This window comes from Felis catus, chromosome A2, assembly GCF_018350175.1.
Source record: "Felis catus isolate Fca126 chromosome A2, F.catus_Fca126_mat1.0, whole genome shotgun sequence".
NCBI classification, from domain to species: Eukaryota; Metazoa; Chordata; class Mammalia; order Carnivora; family Felidae; genus Felis; species Felis catus.
Genome location: NC_058369.1, coordinates 27,464,516 through 27,484,263, shown reverse-complemented (window position 1 = coordinate 27,484,263; position 19,748 = coordinate 27,464,516). Strand labels below are relative to the sequence as shown.

General features: G+C 39.9%; 1 protein-coding gene and 1 long non-coding RNA gene across 16 annotated transcripts in view; one reads left to right on the top strand and one right to left on the bottom strand.

Annotated features, from left to right (window-relative positions):
- The window catches only part of LOC109496496, a 353,319-nt gene that overhangs the window by 46,615 nt on the left and 286,956 nt on the right, over positions 1–19,748 (bottom strand). The gene's annotated exons all lie outside the window — the stretch shown is intronic.
- FHIT (fragile histidine triad diadenosine triphosphatase) overlaps positions 1–19,748 on the top strand; it is a 1,423,954-nt gene that overhangs the window by 1,403,678 nt on the left and 528 nt on the right. The gene's annotated exons all lie outside the window — the stretch shown is intronic.

Genomic DNA, 19,748 nt, shown 5'->3' with positions numbered 1-19,748 from the left:
GTTCCTGGCAGAAGCAAAGAAAAATAATCCCTGGAAGAAAATAATATCATCCAAGATTTTAAATCATGCCTACAAATTATTTTCTTCAAATGCCCAACACATGAATGTGCACACACATACCCCATAGCATATTTGGAGACGAGTCAATACAAATGAGATTAGAATCATAGGATACCTAAAATCGGAATGATCAGAAGTAGTCATTAAAATAACTATGTTTAACTTGTTACTAGAAAGGAAAGATTTTTAAAAACCTTTCCTGAGAGCTGGGATCTATAAGAAAATGAGATGATGTGAAAAAGAACCAAATAGAAATTCTAGAACACAAAAATACAATAACCCCAGGAATGAATTTAACAGGGAAAGGAAAGTTACTAAATTCTTAAAGATGAGCCATATGAAAATATTCAGCATGAACCAGTAAGAGATGAAGGAAGAGTGGGAAAAAGGATAAGAGAGGTCAGAAGACATAAAATATAATGAGAAAGCCTCATAGATATATATTCACCATTCCAAAACTTCCAGTGGAAGCTATAATTAAAGAGATAATAGCTGTGAATTTTTCAAAACTGGCAAAAGCCACCAATCCAAAACTCAAGAACACACCATACCCCGAGCAGGGGGTTTGGCATCCCCACCTAAGCTTATCATGATAAAACTGCAGAAGGACAAAGAGTTGTCAGGTTTAATAGTGGGGGTAGGGTAGGAAAACCTTACATTCAAAGGAGTAATAAAGGAAGAGACCAAAGGCAACAAGAGCAAAAAAGAAAATGACAAGACCATGGAATCACATCTTTAAAGAGCTGAAAGAAAATAAGCATCAACCTAGATTTCTATAGCCAGTTAACACGTTCTTTTAGAATAAAAGTGAAATAAACACACTTTCTGACAAGGCTGAGAGAATTTGTCACTGGCAGACTCATCCAAAAGGAATGCTAAAGAAAAAGAAATCAATGGAAGTTAGAAACAATTTTGAACTAAATGAAGAAAACGAAAAATGGTAGATGCAACTAAACGTGTTTATAGAGTAACTTACTTTAAATTATGACTGCTGTGCATTTAATGGAAGGAAATAAAAGCTGAAAGTAATATGTTAAACATCTGAATATTGCAGTCATTAAAAAGGAAAAGAGCATATAACTAATAATTTTAGGCCAATAAATTTGAAAATTGTGGTTCAATATGTAAATTTCTAGAAAAAATACATTTTACCCAAACTGACACAAAGTAAAAAAGTTAGTTGAGCATGAACTTCAGTTCAGGTCATGATCTCACTCACAGTTCGTGAGTTCGAGCCCCGTGTCAGGCTCTGTGCTGACAGCTCAGAGCCTGGAGCCTGCTTTGGATTCTGTGTCTCTGTCTCTCAAAAATAAAGAAATACTAAAAAAAAATTTTTAAACCGAAGTCCAACCTAAATTAGGACCCTTCTCACAATGACAGCATTAGACCCAGATAACTTTACTGCTGAATTCTACTATGCAATTAAGAAACAAGAATCTGAATAAATTATCATCTGTATGACTGTTGGAAAAATTCTGACAGAAAATAAAATGAAAGAGAAGGAAATTCTTGTGCCTCTCAATTTGTTGTAGGAATTGCCTTGCACATGAACATGACAAGAACATAACATAAAGGAAATCTCCAGACTAATGGCACATGGAAACACAGATACCAAAGTCCTAAAATATATCAGAAAGGTAGACAGATGGTGTGTGTGTGTGTGTGTGTGTGTGTGTGTGTGTGTGTGTGTGAGAGAGAGAGAGAGAGAGAGAGAAAGAGAATTCACAATCTATGAAAAGGATAATACATTATGACCAATGCAGTGTGCTTTTACATTAGACTCTCAAGCACTGTCTTTCACCAGACTAATAAAAGCTAGGTGAAAGGATGATCTCAGTAGATGCAGAAAAATATATTAATCACATTCAACATCCAACATAATAAATACAAAAGTTCCAGGACACTAGAACTAGAGGGAATGTGTACTTCAGGATGAAACACTGTAAACTATTTATCTGAGATTGTAAATGAGAATATTCACTATGAGCCCTGTTTTTTCACAATATACTCAAGGTCCTAGGTAGTACAGTAAGGCAAGAACAATAAACAAAAGATAGAAGGATTATAAAGGAAGGAATAAAACTGTCATTATTTGTAGATAGTTTGATACATGCAGAAAACAGAAATGAATCTACTGAGAAACTATAATTAGTGATTAAACTTAACAAGACCTCTTAATATAAGATCAATATATCTAAGCTTTTTTATTTTTAATATGAAATTTATTGTCAAATTGGTTTCCATACAACACCCATGCTCATCCCAACAGGTGCCCTCCTCAATGTCCATCACTCACTTTCCCCTCCCCCCCAACCCCCATCCACCCTCAGTTTATTCTCAGTATTTAAGAGTCTCTTATGGTTTGCCTCCTTCCCTCTCTGTACCTTTTCCCCCTCTTCTCCTCCCCCCTGTCTTCTGTTGAGTTTATCAGGATCCAGATATGAGTGAAAACATATGGTATCTGTCTTTCTCTACCTGACGTATTTCTTTTTTTTTTCTTTTTTTCATATTTTGTTTATTTTTGAGAGAGAGAGAAAGAGAGAGAGAGAGAGAGAGAGAGCGCGAGCGAGCACAAGTAGGGGAAAGGCAGAGAGAGAGGGAGACACAGAATCCCAAGCAGGCTCCAGGCACTGAGCTGTCAGCACAGAGCCCGATGTGGGGCTTGAACTCACAAACTGTGAGATCATGACCTGAGCCGAAGTCAGATGCTTAACCGGCTGAGCCACCCAGGCGCCCCTCTGCCTGACTTATTTCACTTAGCATAACACTCTCCAGTTCCATCCATGTTGCTACAAAAGGCGAGATTTCATTCTTTCTCATTGCCAAGTAGTATCCCATTGTATATATAAACCACAACTTTCTTTATCCATTTGTCATTTGATGAACATTTAGGCTCTTTCCACAATTTTGCTATTGTTGAAAGTGCTGCTGCTATAAACATTGGGGTACAAGTGCCCCTATGCATCAGCACTCCTCTATCTCTTGGGTAAATTCCTAGCAGTGCTATTGCTGGGTCAGATCTATTTTTAATTTTTTGAGGAACCTCCACACTGTTTTCCAGAGCAGCTGCACCAGTGTGCATTCTCACCAGCAGTGCAAGAGGGTTCCCGTTTCTCCACATCCTTGCCAGCATCTATAGTCTCCTGATTTGTTCATTTTAGCCACTCTGACGGGCATGAGGTGTTATCTGAGTGTGGTTTTGATTTGTATTTCCCGGATAAGGAGTGATGTTGAGCATCCTTTCATGTGCCTGTTGGCCATCGGGATGTATTCTTTAGAGAAGTGTCTATTCATGTCTTCTGCCCATTTCTTCACTGGATTATTTGTTTTTTGGGTGTGGAGTTTGGTGAGTTCTTCATAGATTTTGGATACCAGCCCGTTGTCCAATATGTCATTTGCACATATCTTTTCCCATTCCATCGGTTGCCTTTTAGTTTTGTTGATTGTTTCCTTTGCAGTGCAGAAGCTTTTAATCTTGATGAGGTCTCAATAGTTCATTTTTGCTTTTAATTCCCTTGCCTTTGGAGATGTGTCAAGTAAGAATTTGCTGCGGCTGAGGTCAGAGAGGTTTTTTCCTGCTTTCTCCTCTGGGGTTTTGATGGTTTCCTGTCTCACATTCAGGTCCTTCATCCATTTTGAGTTTATTTTTGTGAATGGTGTGAGAAAGTGCTCTAGTTTCATTCTTCTGCATGTTGCTGTCCAGTTCTCCCAGCACCATTTGTTAAAGAGACTGTCTTTTTTCCATTGGATATTCTTTCCTGCTTGGTCAAAGATTAGTTGGCCATACTTTTGTGGGTCCAAGTCTGGAGTTTCTATTCTATTCCATTAGTCTATGTGTCTGCTTTTGTGCTAATACCATGCTGATTACAGCTTTGTAGTAGAGGCTAAAGTCTGGGATTGTGATGCCTCCCACTTTGGTTTTCTTCTTTAATATTACTTGAGCTATTCGGGGTCTTTTGTGGTTCCATACAAATTTTAGGATTGCTTGTTCTAGCTTTGAGAAGAATGCTGGTGCAATTTTGATTGGTATTGCATTGATATTCTTCCAATCCATGAACATGGAATGTTTTTCCATTTCTTTGTATCTTCTTCAATTTCCTTCATAAGCTTTCTATAGTTTTCAGTATACAGATCTTTTACATCTTTGGTTAGGTTTATTCCTAGGTATTTTATGATTCTTGGTGCAGTTGTGAATGTGATCAGTTTCTTTATTTGTCTTTCTGTTCCTTCATTGTTAGTGTATAAGAATGCAACTTATTTCTGTACATTTATTTTGTATCCTGAGACTTTGCTGAATTAATGCATCAGTTCTAGCAGACTTTTGGTGGAGTCTATCGGGTTTTCCATGTATAGTATCATGTCATCTCCAAAAAGTTAAAGCTTGACTTCATCTTTACCAATTGTGATGCCTTTTATTTCCTTTTGTTGTCTGATGCTAGAACTTCCAACACTATGTTAAATAACTGTGGTGAGAGTGGATATCCCTGTCGTGTTCCTGATCTCAGGGGGAAAGTTCTCAGTTTTTCCCCATTAAGGATGATATTAGCTGTGGGCTTTTCATAAATGGCTTTTACGATGTTTAGGTATGTTCCTTCTATCCCGACTCTCTCGAGGGTTTTTATTAAGAAAGGATGTTGAATTTTGTCAAATGCTTTTTCTGTATCGATTGACAGGATCATATGGTTCTTATCTTTTCCTTTATTAATGTGATGTATCACATTGATTGATTTGTGAATATTGAACCAGCCCTGCAGCCCAGGAATGAATCCCATTTGATCATGGTGAATAATTCTTTTTATATGCTGTTGAATCTGATTTGCTAGTATCTTGTTGAGAATTTTTACATCCATACTCATCAGGGATATTGGCCTGTAGTTCTCTTTTTTTCTGGGTCTTTGTCTGGTTTGGGAATCAGAGTAATGCTGGCTTCATAGAATGAGTTCGGAAGTTTTCCTTCCCTTTCTATTTTTTGTAATAGCTTGAGAAGGATAGGTATTATCTCTGCTTTAAGTGTCTGGTAGAATTCCCCAGGGAAGCCATCTGGTCCTGGACTCTTATTTGTTGGGAGATTTTTGATAACTGATTCAATTTCTTTGCTGGTTATGGGTCTGCTCAAATTTTTTATCTCTTCCTGTTTGAGTTTTGGAAGTGTGTGGGTGCTTAGGAATTTGTCCATTTCTTCCAGGTTGTCCAGTTTATTGGCATATAATTTTTCATAGTATTCCCTGATAATTGCTTGTATTTCTGAGAGATTGTTTGTAATAATTCCATTTTCATTCATGATTTTATCTATTTGGGTCATCTGCCTTTCCTTTTTGAGAAGCCTGGCTAGAGGTTTATCAATTTTGTTTATTTTTTCAAAAAGCCAACTCTTAGTTTCATTGATCTGCTCTACTGTTTTTTTAGATTCTATATTGTTTATTTCTGCTCTGATCTTTATTATTTCTTTTCTTCTGCTGGGTTTGGGGTGTCTTTGCTGTTCTGCTTCTATTTCCTTTAGGTATGCTGTTAGATTTTGTATTTGGGATTTTTCTTGTTTCTTGAGATAGGCCTGGATTGCAATGTATTTTCCTCTCAGGACTGCCTTCGCTGCATCCCAAAGCGTTTGGATTGTTGTATTTTCATTTTCATTTGTTTCTGTATATTTTTACATTTCTTCTCTAATTGCCTGGTTGACCCACTCATTCTTTAGTAGGTTCTTTAACCTCCATGCTTTTGGAGGTTTTCCAGACTTTTTCCTGTAGTTGATTTCAAGTTACATAGCATTGTGGTCTGAAAGTGTTCATGGTACAATCTCAATTCTTGTATACTTATGAAGAGCTGTTTTGTGACCCAGTATGTGATCTATCTTGGAGAATGTTCCATGTGCACTCAAGAAGAAAGTATATTCTGTTGCTTTGGGATGCAGAGTTCTAAATTTATTTGTCAAGTTCATCTGATCCAATTTATCATTCAGGGCCCTTGTTTCTTTATTTTCTGTCTAGATGTTCTATCCATTGCTATAAGTGGAGTATTAAAGTCTCCTGCAATCACCACATTCTTATCAATACTGTTGCTTATATTTGTGATTGTTTTATATACCTGGTGGCTACCGAATTCGATGCATAGACATTTATAATTGTTAGCTCTTCCTGATGGATAGACCCTGTAATTATTATATAATGCCCTTCTTCATCTCTTGTTACATCCTTTAATTTAAAGTCTAGTTTGTCCGATATAAGTATGGCTACTCCAGCTTTCTTTTGACTTCCAGTAGCATGATAGATAGTTCTCCATCCCCTCACTTTCAATCTGAAGGTGTCGTCAGGTCTAAAATGATAAAATGAGTCTCTTGTAGACAGCAAATAGATGGGTCTTGTTTTTTGTTTTTTTTTTTTTTTAATCCATTCTGATACCCTATATCTTTTGGTTGGAGCATTTAGTCCATTAACATTCAGTGTCATTATTGAAAGATATGGGTTTAGAGTCATTGTGATGTCTGTAGGCTTCATGCTTGTAGTGATGTCTCTTGTATTTTGTGGTCCTTGCAACATTTCACTCACAGAATCCCCCTTAGGATCTCTTTTAGGGCTGGTTTAGTGGTGATGAATTCCTTCAGTTTTTGTTTGGGAAAACCTTTATCTATCCTTCTATTCTGAATGATAGACTTGTTGGGTAGAGGATTCTTGGCTGCATATTTTTTTTGTTCATCACATTGAAGATTTACTGCCATTCCTTTCTGGCCTGCCAAGTTTCAGTAGATAGGTCTGCTATTACCTTTATGTGTCTACCTTTGTATGTTAGGGCCCACTTATCCCTAGCTACTTTCAAAATTCTCTCTTTATCCTTGTATTTTGCCAGTTTCACTATGATATGTCGTGCCAAAGATCGATTCAAGTTATGTCTGAAAGGAGTTCTCTGTGCCTCTTGGGTTTCAATGCCTGTTTCCTTCCCCAGATCAGGGAAGTTCTCAGCTATGATTTGTTCGAGTGCACCTTCAGCCCCTTTCTCTCTCTCTCTTCCTCTTCTGGAATTCCTATGATATGGATATTGTTCCATTTGATTGCACCACTTAGATCTCTAATTCTCCCCTCAAACTCCTGGATATTTTTATCTCTCTTTTTCTCAGCTTCCTCTTTTTCCATAATTTTATCTTCTAATTCACCTATTCTCTCCTCTGCCTCTTCAATCCATGCTGTGGCCACTTCCATTTTATTTTGCACCTCATTTATAGCATTTTTTAAATTCATCATGACTATTTTTTAGTCCCTTGATCTCTGTAGCAATAGATTCTCTGCTGTCCTCTATGCTTTTTTCAAGCCTAGCGATTAATTTTGTGACTATTATTCTAAATTCTTTTTCTGTTATATTGTTTAAATCGGTTTTGATCAATTAGTTAGGTGTCGCTACTTCCTGGAGTTTTTTTGAGGATAATTCTTTCATTTCATAATTATGTCTATTTTTCTGTCCCTTATGTGTTTTAAAAGCTTGTTGTGTGCTCTGCACCTGTGAGCACTGCTATATTAGTGCTCTATCTTTTTTTCTAGCTTTCCCATTTTCTTCCTAGTAGATTCAGTCTCTTTTCCTCCCAGGCCCTGGTGTTTAAAGTCCTTTGGCTTCTTTGTTTGAGAGACATGGGACATATGGTTTCCCCCTACTTCTCTGCCATGTTGGCCCTTCTCTCTAAACTTTTGTTTTAAGTTTTTTAATTTATTTTGAGAGAGAGAGCACACAGGGGAGGGTTAGAGAAAGAGAATCCCAAGAAGACTCCACAGATTGTCAGTGTGGAGCCCAAAGTGGGGCTCAAACTCACAAACCGTGATGTCATGACCTGAGCTGAAATCAGAAGTCAGACACTAAAGTTAGCCACTGTCTTAGCATGAGCTACTAAAATACCACAGACTGGGTGGCATAACCAATAGAAATTTATGTCTCACAAGTTCTGGCAGCTGTGTGATCAGGGTGCCAGCACTGATGAGTTCTGGGAAGAACCCTCTTCCTGTCTTGTTGATGGCTGTCTTCTCACTTTGTTCTCACATGGAGGAGAGAGAACAAGTTTTAGTCTCTTACTCTTCTTATAAGGTCATAGGGGCCCTCAATCCTCATGACCTCACCTAAACCTGATTACCTTCCAAAGGCCCTACCGCCTATTACTATCACATTGAAGTTTAGGGCTTCAATGTATGAATTTTGGAGGGACACAAACATTCAGTCCATAACAGCCACACAGTTAGAAAATGAAAAAAAAATTTGAAGTTAGCTTATACAGGTTTCCCCACTATCTCTAAGTAGAGTGTTCCTTTGAAACCTTTTGTAAGCTGAAATGGTGTAAAGCAAAGAAGCAATTACCATTAACTTATTATATGGAAAATTTTGTGAGCATTCCCGGACCCAAAAATAAACTCTCTTAGGCTTTTTTAGACACATCACTTCAGGACACATTTTGCTAATGGATGCACAAAATAAATGGAGATAAAGCACAGATGCTCACAGACACAGGTCAAGGCCATGGTGGCTTGATGCTGAGATGCTGAGTGTAGTTCTCTGAGAAGGAGCTTGGTGGGCTGCTCTCCCTGCTTGGGGTATTCATTGCAAAACACAGGCTGAACACAATTTTTGCTTTTTTTCCTTTTTCATAAAAGCAAAAATCCAATTCATATTTCTTTTAGCAAAAACAGGTACTAATGTAGGTCTTTTGTCAAAGTGAAGTGGTGGAAAGAGAATTTTCAAAAAGCAGGGGATACTTGTATTAATATCAGAAATCAAATGCCTAGGAATAAAGATATGGAAGCTTCTAGACAAAAAACTAGAAAGTATTAGTAAGAGGCATTTAAAAAAATAATTAAATAAATGGAGAGATGAATGACTCAATTTCATAAAGATTCAATTCAAACTGACCTGTAAATTCAACGTAACTCAGACCAAAATGACCATAGGCTATTTTTGGTGGTAGTGGTGGTGGTGGTGGCGAAAATTTACAAGTTAATTATGCTTGTGGAAATGTAGCCAGAGACTATTAAAAAACAACTTAGATGCATAGAAGGGCTTACTCTACAGGATATCAACTTATTACAAGGCTACAAAAGTAAAAGAGCAAGGTCTCAATGCAAGGATAAGTAGACAGATGGAGCAAAATACAAAGCCCAGATCCAGGCATATATGAACACTTGATTTATGTTTAAAATGAAGTCACAGAGCTGTGTGGAAAAGAAAATCTTTCCAATAAAAGACTCTGGGCAAAGTGGATATCCATTTAGAAAACCAATGAAACTATACCCTACCTCACACCTTCTGCAAAAGTCAATTCCAGGTGGGTTATACTTCAAAATGGGAAGTATAAAACAATAAAGCATTTAGAGGATAATATAGGAGACTATCTTCATGATCCTGCTATAGAGAGAGACTTTTTAAATAGGACACAAAAAGCATTATCATAAAAACAAGATTGATAAGTTGGACTACCTTAAAGTAAATTCTGTTTATCAGAAGACACCATTGAGAGAGAGAAAAGGCAAGACACAGAATAGGGGAAGGTATTTGCCACATATGTAACCAACAAAGGACGAGCACCCAGGAGATTTTTTTTAAAGAAGAAAAAAGAAACTTTACAAATCATTAAGAAAAAGTCAACATCCCAATAGAAAATACAAAAAGATTAAAACAGGCACTTTGGAAAGGTATCAAAATGGCCAATAATCTTTAGCCATCAGGAAAGTGTAAACTTAAAACACAATGAACTATCACTATACACCCACAATAGTCAACAGTGTGCAAGAATGATATCAAGTGTTTGCAAGAATGTGGAGCAACAGAAACACAAAAGAACACATACATGTGTGCACATTCACGTAAAGTTCAAAAACAGGCAAAAGTAAATTATAGTGTTTACAGATACAGTTATTCAGAGGATGAAATTATAAGGGAAAGCAGGGAAGCAATCACCATAAAATCAGTCCAGTGGTTTACCTTATGGGGAAGGCAGGAAAGGGGTGGTTATTGGGAACGGAAATGGGGGGTGGCTTGTGGGAGGGTGGAGGCAATGTTCTAGTCCTTGCCATTGCCGGTGGCAAGCCATGTTTGTTTTGTATTAATTCTATAAGCTGTGTGTGTATATATACGTGTGTGTGTGTGTGTGTATGTATGTATAGCACATTTATATATACCTTTTGCATTTTTCTGTATATGTTATATTTCACCCTAAGAAGGACTAAAAATAAATCAAATAAAAAATTTTAAAGACGAAAGGAAGGAAGAGATTGACTTTAACGTACAGTCTAATTGCTGGCTGGATATCCAATTATTCCATAATAGACTTAAACAAAAAAGAATAATTGTTGCATGTAATCCTTACAGACACTCTGCTCCTACATCAGAGAGTCTATTCTCCTCCTCTTGGCCATCTCCCTGAATTTAAGAGGCCACACTGGCCAACAAGATCATGATTTCAGGAACTAAGTAATGGAGATCATCAGAGAGAAGACATGTTATTATTAATGATTCTTAACAATACCACTCATGGAACACTTATTATGGACAAGTTATACCAAGCACTTTACAGGGTTTATTTCAGTTCAATCCCACAGCAACCGTGGACATTGTCCTGATTTTCAGATGTGGAAATGGAGGCTTATGGCCACTATGGATCTTGCCCAAGGACTCTTAGGTTATACACAGAGAGCCAGGGCTCAAGTGCAGGCAGTCTGACTCTGGAGCCCACACTTACTTTCACAGTAAAATTGGTGGATCTCTGTTTAGAAACATCCTTCCCTCCCCCACTTACACCCTAGCTAACTAACAATAAAAATTATACAATGAAGCTGAGGCTTAAGACACCACTTACTCTTGCTTCTTCACTAACTTCAAGAAAGGAGCCAGAATTTGATGATTTCTGTGCTAGGGGTCATTTTATCCACTTGTCACAACTCTGCTAAAGAGTACTGTCACGTCTCTCTATGCAGCCATAGTTACAGACTGAGTATTTTCCTAAAAGCCAAAATTGCATTTGGTGAGCAGGAGTGAATCAAAGCTAATCAACCTTGGACCATAATGTATTAGATGTTCCATTCCTGGGATCAATGAGGATTCCCAATGGCTCCATTCAAGACCTTTCAGTTAGGGTTTCCTCTCAAGATAGGATTTTCACCAAGAGTCTGAAATTAACTCTTGGATTTCAAAACACTGAAAAGCTTGTTGAGAGATTCAAGCAGAAAATAGGATGGGGTGTGGCAGACATTGGAATTTGGAACTGCCAATCTCATCCACTGGCCACAGTCTGGGCATGTTACCCCACTCAGCTTAGTAGAGTTATTCTCTACCCTTTGGTGTCTCTACATAGAGAAGCCCTTGAAGGGGTGATGCATATTTGAGATTACTGGCAGTCATCCTGATCACCATTTGGAGAACTGTAATGCAGGAGAAGCCCCTACCCTTCACAGTTAAAAGGTCAGTAATTATGTCACTTTTCCCCAGAAGCTTATTGGAACTGGGGTTTCCTTACTTGCCATCAAGAGCCCTGGCTCAATAGGAGCACAGACGGCTTCCTAGAGGACCCTCTTAACCTCGAGGTTCTAGGACTCAATCACCAACTGTTTATTGAGATCCCATTTTGAGCCAAACACTGAGGCATAGAAGGTGAAGTATATCCCTACCCTTGATGAAATGATGGTGACTCCAAAGCAGTAAGACTGATTCAAGAACATGCAAGCATGTAACTGAGTTCTGTGCAAGTCAGCAGCACAATGTCAACAGTACCTGTGACCAAATTGATTTCTCTACCTTATCCCACCATAAAGTAGTTGACTCTGTGTCACTTGTGCCTAACCCCCATGCCCACACACAATTACATGCCCTCCAAAGAGCCACCCCATGGTCTAGGATTAGCCAATCAATTTTAATGCGTATTTAAGAGATTTTTCAAAGTGTGTGAGTCAGTGCGTAAAATGATAGATCATGTAATAATTAAAGCATTAAAAGAACCCAATTGAGGATTCTCTTTCTGCCAGCAGATATCTTTAGGTCAAGAACGTCTATAAAAACCGGCAGATCATTTCCATTCCTTTAAGACAGGTAAAAATGGCTTTGAATGTAATTAGATGTTCTTAGCAATTTTCCCTCTGCTAAAGCTCTACATCTTGTTCCAATGAGGCCCACAAAAAGTTTAGAACTGTTGGCACTTTAAGCTGCAAACTGACAGTGTGGTATTGCTTTGAAGAAGTGAAAGCCCATGATATTGCTTGAATCATTTTTTAATTAGAAATGATTAGCTAGAGTTAGAGCTATAGAAAAAGGCAGCTTTCTCACAGACAGAAGCCAATCTTGGCACTGTTGAGCTCTAGGCTGCTCTTATATCGCTACCCCACTCTCTTATCCAATCTCTCTGGTGGCTCCACAGATTCCAGAGTTATCAACTTGGAACAAGGAATATGCCTACCATAGCAAAATCAGCATTTATCTCTGACACCCCTATCAAAGTCCTGCTTTATTACTCTCTTCTCAAGGATCTGTTATCTCTCCAGGCAATTTTTTCTTTTCAGGTGGAAGATCTTGTGTGTGGTTAATTTTAATTTCTTTAATCCTTTAAAAGAATGAGACTTGATGGAAATGCAATGTAGTGCATAAATTTTAAAGGAAAGTATTTTCAGTCAAACCTAACACCTTCCCCTCATTCTGGGTAAGCTTTTGTGATATTGCAGTTAAAAATATAACTTCTGTTGACTATGACTCTTAAAATACCTATCAACACCCGCAAACTCACCCAAGAATGAATACATTGAAATATGAAATGAGTTGAGATTACAATCCTTTAATCCTTTGATTTCTGTTCAGGTCATGATCTCAGTTCCTGAGTTCTAGCCCCATGTTGGGATCTACGCAGATAGCACAGAGCCTGCTTGGGATTGATATTCTCATTCTCTCTCTCTCTCTCTCTCTCTCTCTCTCTCTCTCTCTCTCCCTGCACCTCCCCTGCTCATGTGCTTGCACTCTCTCTCTCAATAAACTTAAAAAAAATTAATACTATGTTATATTTAACCCAGTATATCCAAATATTATCATTGTAATATTTTCATAATATAAAAAAATGATTGAGCTATTTTACATTCCTTTTTTAGAGTAAGTCTTTGAAACCTAGGAGATATTTTGTATTTTCTGCACATCTCAAGTCACATTTTTTGATGCCCATTAGCCATATGTGGCTAGTGGCTACCATATTGGCCCCTGCAGTTGTGAAGAGGTTGAGCTCTGGAAGTAAGCACATCTGGTCCCAATCTTGTACTTACTATGTGACACTTTCCCAGCTGAAAAACTAGGGTTATGATACCTACCTCATGGGGCTGAGGTGAAGACTAAATTTGGTTTCTATACATAAGACCGGACACCCCTTATCACAATAGCTGACTGATAGGTGCTCAGGACAGATGGCTTTCCCTTTCCACCCTGGGGAGGGGGGAGGGGGAGAAGCTGCTGAGCACAGCCTTCAGGGCCTCTTTCCTCACTCCAATTGAACCTGTTGTGCAGGTGCCTCTGTTTCCACTGTCTGCCATGATAGGGGAGGCCTCTGGTAGGATGGAGTGGGGAAGAAGGCAGGCTCCTGGCTTGAATCTTGTTCCCTAGACCACCTGACTGGGCTTTGGAGATTGGGTGAGTGTTCTTATCCTCTTGCCAGGCACATTTATATGCCCGGCAAGGAATCCCTTTGCTGAAGAAAAAAAAATTCTCAAGTCCTAAAAGTGAGCAATTAGCTATCTCTTCTACCAGTGGGACAGTCAGCTTTCATGTTCCTACTGAAAAAACCAGAGACTCTGTGCATCTTTGGGCTAGAAGGGAGTCAAATCTACTGTTTTACAAAGGAAGGAACAGTGTTTCCAGAGAGGAGATATAACTTGTCTAGGCACACAGAGTGACAATACAAACTTAAAACTGGACCCTTATTATTTAAAGCCTCTGTCTGTATACACATAGATGTTTATTTTTGAGAGAGAAAGAGAGCACAAGCTGGGAAGGAACAGAGAGAGAGAGGGAGACACAGAATCTGAAGCAGACTCCAGGTTCCCAGTTGTCAGCTCCAAGCCCAATGCGGGGCTCAAATCCACAAACCGCAAGATCATGACCTGAGCCAAAGCTGGATGCTTAACCCACTGAGCCACCCAGGTGCCCCTGTATCTGAATACAGTAGAGATAGATCCGTAGAGATTTCCCTGTATGAAATGCTGACATCTTTGCATGGAAATGTTCTCTGTGTTTTCTTGCTAGTTTTCAACTTTTCAGTTTTTGGTCCCACGTAGAACTTGAATATAATTCAAGTTAGTCTCCTTGCAGTTGTGGATAGGTGAAGCACACTATAACTTATTTAACCATCACTTTCATTCTCAAAATACAGCATTAAAGATTTCTTTCCTTTTCTTTTCTTTTTTTTTTATGAAAGGACCCATTCCACGTAATAGATTTTTATCCATTAGCCTAAGGAGTTTGGGAGGATTGTAATCTAAACTCAAACACAATGCACAAGTAACAGAGTTATATCAACATCAGTACCTTTTAAAGAGCAGAGAACAAAAAAATATAATAACCCCATTAGGTTGCTAAATGTGCTGAACCCTGACAAATTCTCTATGTGATGATCCTGGAGTATTTGTCTATAATCCCTCAGCAAATACACCTTTTATTCAACCACAGAGTTGTACACACTCCAGACACAAGTGCCATTAATTAAATAACACACTCAGCAAACTCTCAGAGCCATTAATTATCAAAGGTAGCCTGCTCCATACTTGGCTCTAAAATTCTATTATAACAGGAGAGCAGGAATAGAGCGAAGGAATATGCTGTAGGAAGGTCACCCTCCAAAGCATGATAAGAAGAAGCTGTCAGACAAAGTAAATGACAAAGCATGTGTACCTTTTAGCTTTCCTTTTGCCCCTGTGGAGAGTTTGAAAGAAGGGAAAGTATTTCACATTGTAGGGACTTTCTTCCTCAAAATTAGTTTCTCTCATGAAAGACGCAAGTAAATATAAAGTAATCCTTTTTCATTTCAACTGAGTCTCTGGGAAAAGTAATATCAGCTGAAGATTTAGAGACAAATAAAGCCTGTTCTTCATAAGCTCCCTCAGAATGAGAAAGCCTTTTAAGGAGACTCTTCTCGGTACAGATGCAGGGGAGGGTATGGAAAAGGGACAAACGTACAAGACAGAGGCCTCACTGGTTTCAAGTGGGACAACAGGAAAATGCTCAAATAGTACCATGAATTTTCCAGCAGCAGGTTTACTGTGTTCTGCCCCCTCACTCCGACCATCAAGCCTCAAAGCCTTCCCAGCTCCACTTGCCAGGAGGCAGTGGGATAAAGGAAGTGCTGAGCCCTGCGGGGTCTCCGTAAATCACTCACAGCTACAAGCTTGGCCAGTGTCTTTCTTGTGTGTTTGTGGTTCTTAGTGTTTGATTTATCCCTTCAAAGAGAAAAGTGACAATGCCGAGTCTATGGCCACTCTATAAAGGACAGCCAGTGAACCGCATCTCCCCTCCTGTGTGGGGCTGGCCACACGCTGCCTGGAGCTGCTCTCTGTACCCTCAAGGACTTACGAACACAGGCCTGGGGGATGGCCCCCGTTTAAGGGGAAGTCAAGTCACACCTTCTCATTGCAGAAAGTTGTTATTAATCAGCCTATGTGGCACACCACAGAGGGATGGTTTTGAGTTAGGAAACTTGGTGTGAGGTCACCCTGCTCAGGAGTCTATCCTCTCACACCGCTGGGTTTCTGGCCACTGTGCTTGGGGGTAACCCCTTCTATCTCGAGATGGAGGAATAACTGCATTGCCTGAGAGTTAACTAATCAAAGTGGCTTTCTGTTCTTGCCATTCCCTGCCCCCCCACCCAGCTTCACCTTTACCCACTTACTCTAAGAGATTGCCACCAGCAGCTTTTGTCGTCCAATTTCTGAGACCAGTTTATTAAAAAAAGCTGAAAAGCAGAGGTCAGAGGTGCCTGCCCATAGAAAATTGCTCCTCTTGTTTTTGGTGTGAGCGGAATGACTTTCTATGCCTATGTCTCTAGTCTGCTAGGAACTAAGAAGTACTTTTAAAAGAAGAAACTTGTTACAGAGGAATTTTATGTTGGTGTCTCAAGGCTTTGTTTTGCTGGTGTGTGTGATAACTTTGCCTTAAAACCACTTCTGTGGCATCCCTGGTATGGATGCAAAACAGGTCATTTTATTTAACTTCATGGGCAAAAACGACTACATTTGAAGGACAACACTTGCCCAGTATGTGTGGCCCTGCTGAGTGCAGCAGGCAACTTGAGGAGAAGTTGGATGTTCGCATCTGAAATCTACTGAAACTTGTCTCCAGCATCTGATTTGCCTGGAGGCATTTGGAGCGTTTTACAGGAGCACACTTTGGAACTGAATCAGAAAGGAAATAGGGTTGGAACTCTTTGCTTTCACTGTCCATGAGTTTTCCCCAGAGGTTCAAAGCCACACTTCAGACCCATTAGATCAGAATCATGGGGGCAGGGTGGGGGGGAGGGATAAGATAGAGGCATGTCTATTTTTAGACTTTCCCAGGTGATTCCAGTGAATAGCTAAGTTGAGAAACATGATCTTCAAGAAACAGAAGGAAGGTGTGTGGAGTTTTTGTGGCTCCATATGTTCCTTTGCATTGTGTCAGATTAACTGTGGCCAGCTCCCTTCCAGGTTCACCTACAGAAGAGAGAGACTTTGATCTGTTTTCTTAGCTTCAAAGCAGAAATTCCTCCTCTGGGCCCATCAGAGTGTAGGCAGGATAGAGTAAGAGGTAGAAGCCTCCTTCACTGACACACTAGTCAAAAGATGTTTCCTTGAATGCACTCAGAGGTTGGCTGGATCTGTTGAATTTTGTGCAGAAAAACTTTATGGAGCCTGATGACACCTGTGTGTTCAAAGAGAAGTCAGTATGGTTCCGTTCATAACCCAGGGGAATCCCTTTGGTACCTCTGCTTCTCACTATATCATGACAACAAAATGCAAATTAACTTACAAGTCTTCCCCGAATTGTCCAGGGAGAGATGGAAGAGAATATTACAGCACACACCATGTGGTCAACCTTACTCAAAACTTAATCTTTCTCCATCAGGCAGGTTTAACTCCCTTCCAAATTTGAAGCTCCTCTTTCTAAAAACCTCTTCGACTGTCCAGAGTCACAATGCCTCCCTTCTACCTTTATTCCCTACCCTGCAAAATAAACCTCTGATAGGAACTTTATAATACTCTCTATTATCTCTCAAGCATGGCCTTGCGAGGAATGGGGACATTCTCAGTTCATCTGCCACTAGATTAGAGATGTAGAAATATTTGAAAAGCACACATTCATGGCAACCAGTCAAACTTCACACATTCTGGGCTCATGCTCTCTGATCTTGGAACTCCAGAAGCCCACATTTTCTGGACTGGTTGCCTGGCACCCAATTATCTATTGCATTGCTGCATCCTGTGCAATGTGTTTCCCCACATGGGCGGGAAGTGCCTTGAGGTTACCATTATTCACCTCCTTGCACTTCTTCAGGGTCTTACTCACACTTCAATAAATACATATGTTGATATACCCAAGCAGCATTGAAAAATACCACTGTCTAAAGGTAATATTGAAGGGTACTAGGCACACGAAGGGCACATACTATATGACATCCCACCAGAATATGGGAAGATGAGTACCTTGTCCAAATACACTCTCTCCAACAATGAGACTGAATCTCTTTCTGCGTAGCTAAGCACCTGACATTCACTTGCTTTCCAACACAATCCAGAGAATAAAAAATGATAATGGTTATAATAGAGGCTATTGTTAGTGTTTACAGTGCCCTAGGCTCTGCTTGAAGGGCTTTGCGTGTATTAACTGACTCAGTCCTCTTCCTACCCAGGCCAGGCATGTTTCGGTCTGCCTACAGACACACAGCCAGCCAGTCATGAGGCTGGACTTCACACCCAAGCCTCCTCAAAGCCCAACATGTTCACTCATTGTGCTCCGGCAGGAGAAGCAAACTCTGCCTCCCACAAGCTTCCAGGCTAGTTGAAGAAAAGGAACTGCTGAACACAGAGCTTTCAGAAGCTAGGCACATGGTTTGGATGCCAGAGCTGTGTGAGGGATGTGTTACAGAAGCATTGTAAGTAGAAAGCCTGCTCAGGTACAGATAGAGGCTTCCGCGGAGATTCGAAAATTACAGGGTTGGTATCTGGGAGGGCGGTTGCAGCAAATAACATGGGGCCACAACGTTCAAGACCAAAAATAAAGCTGAGGGAAACTTCTCCTAGGACATAAATCTGCCCTAGACAGGTGAGGCGGAGAAAAGAAAGGGTACATCCATTTTCAGGCCTGCACAGGTGCCTCTGACTCAAAGTCAATAATTGTTCAAGGACAAGGGCAATGATGAATGATCGGGAGATGACCTGTATGTCCAGACAAGGTGGGTGGTGCTGGGCACAATAGAGAATGATCCCAATATCATAGAGATCAGACAGACGCCCATCTTTAGAGTTGGGGGACTGTAAACTGAATGGTACATACACACCATTTTCCACCCCTCACACACATCAGTAAATGTGGGGGGCAGTGGATCCTGAGCTCAAATGTGAAGGCTGAAGCAGAAGTGGTTAGGCTTCTATGTTCTGGGTCCTGGAAGGAATGAGGTGTAATTCCAAAGGGATGCCCTGTTTGCCCTTTGCTCTCTGACCTTGTTATGTACTTATAGGCAAAGCATAATGTTAGACTCACTAAAAACTCTCTTCATGTGCCAGGTAGGGCTGAACAAGCCATATTGGGGATACCCTTAAACTCACTACACACTGGACCTAGCAGAAAGCTGAGTCTTTGCAGCTCAGCCACCCAGGTCTGTGTCTGCAATGTTGCACACAAAGCCATCCAATTAGCAGACCACTAGCAAACAGTAAGTGAAAAGCGATGTCAATCTACACCGAAGTCTATTGAAAACATCAAAGGGAAGTCCATCTGTGCTTCTCAACAAAGTTCCTCGAAACTCCTTCCTATATCACATACACGGTAGCTGCCCCAAACATATCCCAGGACCCTTTATTTCAGTCTTCCCCCAATATTACGGAATCTAGCCCGTAAAATCCTCATCTTTCCTCTGCACTTTTCTCTTTCTTGTAATTGTGTGCCTTTTCCGGTGTCCTCCAAGCTAGTAGTCTTGCCTTGCCCAGTTCCTGACCACCCTCATTCAGTGATACCAATAATTAAGGCCCAGAAGCCAAAGCTTCAACAGGTTCTCCTTTGGGGTGGAGGGAGAATGCCAGAGCTATGAAACATATTTCTATGATACAGGGATTCTCTTCTTTCTAAGATTAACCCCGTTTCCTATTTTATGAGTAGAAATGATTTGTTTTAGTTCTACCCAAATCCTTAACGTAACTTAGCCTTGAAGCAAAACTAATTCTGCCTGCCACACACTAGCTCAATAATTCCCCAAATCTCAGACTCTTATGGAGAGCTTGTTAAAAATCACAGATCTTGGGCCTCTCGCTAGACCTGCTGAGTCAGAATGTGGTGGACAGACTCGAGAAATCTGTGTTTTTAACAAGTGCACCAGGTAATTCTGAAACATTTATGTTTGAAAATCTATCCTTACCTAATTAATAAAGGTCTGAATTGGCTTCATTTGTATGTAAGTCTTGTGTCTGTAAAATAGATTCTTAAGAGACCATGTAGCTGACCTCTGGGACATGAGTGTG